Raw genomic sequence first — 3966 nt, 5'->3', positions numbered from 1 at the left:
TCAGAGTTGGAGAAAGCTACACAAGTTCAGCAACGAGGGAGTGTCCAAGCCTGCAAACTTCATATTCATGAGCGCTAAGCCCGGCCCCATATTTCTTTATCTCTCTCTCTCTTTCTAACACACACACGCGCGCGCGCATTATTATGAGGATAACCATAAGGACTCTTTGGCAGTGGTGTGGTGGAAAAATAAAAGTGGAAATAATCTGTGACCCGAAGTCATTTTGATACTCATAAGTCAGCACAAGCCACAAACATAAACGAATTATACCTTAAGACACGCATCATGCTCCACCTCCCCACCTCTCCGTTAGATTTTATCTGTTTTTAAACGATTGTTATTATTTAAACGCTACTCTCACCACAGTGTATACTCTTATTTTACCTCATAAAGATTTATGTCAGCTTAAGAGATGGACAGAGCGAGTTCGGCTGGGTTTTACCCCCCTCCCCTTCAATATTTGAAGCAATAAGGAACATACTAAATCATCTGGGCTGCAAAATGGGCTGCATCAAGGCCAGTGCTGAGTCAAGGGCAGATTCCAAATGCATGGTATGTCAGAGAAGCCTTGGATAAAGAGCATAGAATTCCACAGTAGGAAAAAAAAAGAAGCTTTTTTAAGCACACTTTATGGGCAGAAATACTTAATTGTCTGACATTTTAAACAACCTAAAAGTGGCAGCTTGATAGTATTAGGAGTATATGCAACAGTGCCCCCAGAGTGGAAGACATGCCATAAGAAATGTAACTTACATTTTAAAGCTGTTTCCAATCAGCTTCTATAGCCAAGCATAATATCGAGATGGGAAACCCCGCTGTCTGAATTTAGAGCTTCAAGGTTCAAAATCACTGACAGTTTGCTGAAAGATGTTATTACCACACTGTCCTTTTGGTGTCAAAGGGCAATGTGTCCCAGGTGTATCTCTGCCAGAAGGTAATCCGTGAACTGGATAGGTGAGTGCCTCACATACACATGTACACATGTGGATATGAGAGGATGGAAACCACCCACCCCCTCCCCTCCCTGCCCCTGTGGTTAGTGATTTGTGTGGACCAATTACACAGGTCACTCAATGGGTCAGAATCAAAGAAACACACAAAACTGGCAAAGTGAGGAGCATCATCAATCAGTAACTATGTAATACTTCACCATCTCACTTTATAGCTGTTTATGAGCCTATCGCATATCTCAGATGTATCCGTTTGTATCTGATAAGCAGAAAGGTCATGGGTTTTCTCAAACCCCACAAGTAACCGAGGTGCAGTGAGACATGTAGCTTATCTGATATTTTGTCGAGATGTGTTATGACACAGGGTTGGTGCATGGTAGCACTGTAAGTAGTGGTAGCCCTTTAATGTATTTGAAAAGGGAGGCATGTGTGAGTGTGCAAAATAATTGAACCACCGCTTATTTCTTTATATAGAAAAATGGGAAACAGGTGCAGTGATTTATTGAAATATGTGCATACATGAATGGATGTGCATGATTAGTCAATATAAGTATGTAGCAGTCATACCAAATATTGCAATAGTCACTATATTTCAAGTATGACCACCTTTATTCTTCAGCACAGTCTGAACTCTCTTAGTCAAACTTTCATGTCATTTCTTTAAGTAGTCTTCAGGAATAATTCTCCACCTGAAGGACATTCCCTCTGAGGACAGGCGTAGATCCCATTCCGAAGCTGCAGGGAAACTCATCCAAAGAACGCTTTGAATGTCACTGAAAGACATTCAAAGCTCTTCTTTGGATGTCGGCTGTCTTTAATATTCATCTCTCTAAAGATGATCCCACATTGCTTCAGTAATGTAGAGGTCTGGGCTTTGGGGAGGCCAGTCCATGACTATAGTGTTCCACTGTGTGTTTCTCTATCCAAGTGTGCTTTTACTGCACTGGCAGTGTTTTGGGGATTATTGTCCTGCTGAAAAATGAAGCTGCTGCCAATCAGATTCTTTCCAGGTGGTATTACATGGTGGTTCAAAATCTGATGGCACTTTTCTGAGTTCATAATTCCATCAATTTTGATAAGATGACAGAGCCTCCGTTGTGTTTTACTGTTGTACCTCTCTCCAGACCACCTCTGAACATACTGATGATGAATTAAACCAAATAAATTCCAATTTGGATTAATCACTCCATAAGTCCACAAGAACTGGACTTATTTTCAGTCCAGTTCTTGTGTAATCTTGCAAACCTCAGCCTTTTCTCTTGTTTCCCTTTTTTGGGAATGGTTTCTTGACTGGCGTTTTCCCACTGAAACCATTTCTGATGAGGATGTGTTGAACAGAAGATGGATCAGTTGAAGGGCCAGATACATCTCTCGGGTCCTGTGTCAGTGTATACTTTCACCTTATGTTTCTTTGGGAATCAATTCTTGGTCTAAAAACCGCTATTTTGAGCCTGTCAAACTGTTATCTTTGGCATTTTTATAGCGATTCAACTAAAGAAATTTGAGCAAATGATGTATTTTTGCTACAGGCTCTTAGTAACAAAGTGCCTAAAGATAGAATTTAAAATTGGTTCTTTGCTAAGTTGTCTGTGTGTAGACTCAACACTGGTTCACCTCATGAGTTAGGAGCCTTTTTATAAGCTTGAATGATTCATAGGCTAAGCGGCTTACCAAATCGAACCAAAAGCATTCCTCTGAAAATGAGCCTGTACTAGGACTGGGCTATAAATGAGGGAAAAAGCAGCCAATGTACAAAGAAAACCTTTGAAGGACTTTTAGAAAACCTGGAGAACTGTTACTCAAAACCACTTTAAAAAAAAATACCAAAATGTCACTGGAAGAATAATATTTTTTAAAAATGAGGGGAGGCTCAAGACTTTTGCCCAGCACTCTAAGTGGTCTTAAATCACCGCTGTCAATATTCAGGTGTCACATTTCCTGTGGTTGAACTTCAAGATGAAAGGTGCAGCTTCCTCTACCCCAGCTCCACTCACTGACCTGATAAGCATCTCAGGTTACAGGCCTAATTTCAATGCTGTTCTGGGTAATTAGGGTTAATTGGAGAAGTTTTTAACCTCAGTGAGCATTTTTTCTTCTTGATGGGAAAAGCCAATCTTGTGGACACTTTGAGTGGGGTGGGGAAATTTGTCGGGTCTTCACTATCTGCCCAGAGGTGATGCTGGTGTTTGGGTTGATGACAGGAGTGGTGTGAGAAGTGAGAGTACATCCATAAAAATAAGAGGGGTCTTTCTTTCTTTTCTTTTTTTTAAGAAAGACGGGATGTTTTTTGTGTTTGCACGCTTACACAGGAAGCCTCCACCCCCACCAATGATTGGTGCTCCCTGTAAGCATGGCTCGTAGCCGACACGGCGCACAGACAGGGTTTCTCCTCTGAGGCCACGGTGATAATCTCCTGCAGCCTTAATGTGATTATGGTAATGATCACACAAATGACCCCTGGGCTTTGGGGGATCCGTGTTTCATAGATCCCCACACATGGGCTGCACAGGCACTGTGACTCCATTGGCCAGCATAAGAGACCACCGGACTGAACCAGTCCTGGTGGGCCACTTCTGTTCTTATGTCCTTGCTGAGCTTGGAAGAGTAGAGTGAATGACCAAATAAATTCCAGCCAGCCACAAAAGAGCTGAACGGCCATGAGAGAGATGGATATCTTTTGTTGTCTGACACTCAGTGCCGTATACCAATCCAATTACCTCAGCCTTTTGCAAACCCTCCTATCACAGGGCATGGCATTGAAGCCTGCCTGAATTCAGACTCAGACCCCTAACAAGAATGCGGTGGATTAGATGGTTAGTGAGCACTCCCTTCCCCCCTATATTTACTAAGATCTGTGCACGCTCTCCTAAAGAGATTTACTCCTCGTGCTATCTTTTAAAACATGTATCCTGTTCACATTTTAATGTCTAGCCACCAAAGGCAGAGAACGGAATAATTGCTTTCCTCTGTAACCAAACATTACGTGGCTCTGTTGTTTCAACATGGACTTTTATTG

The sequence above is a fragment of the Neolamprologus brichardi genome, chromosome 13 (genome assembly GCF_056152115.1).
Source record: "Neolamprologus brichardi isolate AB-2024 chromosome 13, ASM5615211v1, whole genome shotgun sequence".
NCBI lineage: Eukaryota > Metazoa > Chordata > Actinopteri > Cichliformes > Cichlidae > Neolamprologus > Neolamprologus brichardi.
Note: the sequence above shows the minus strand (reverse complement) of the source record.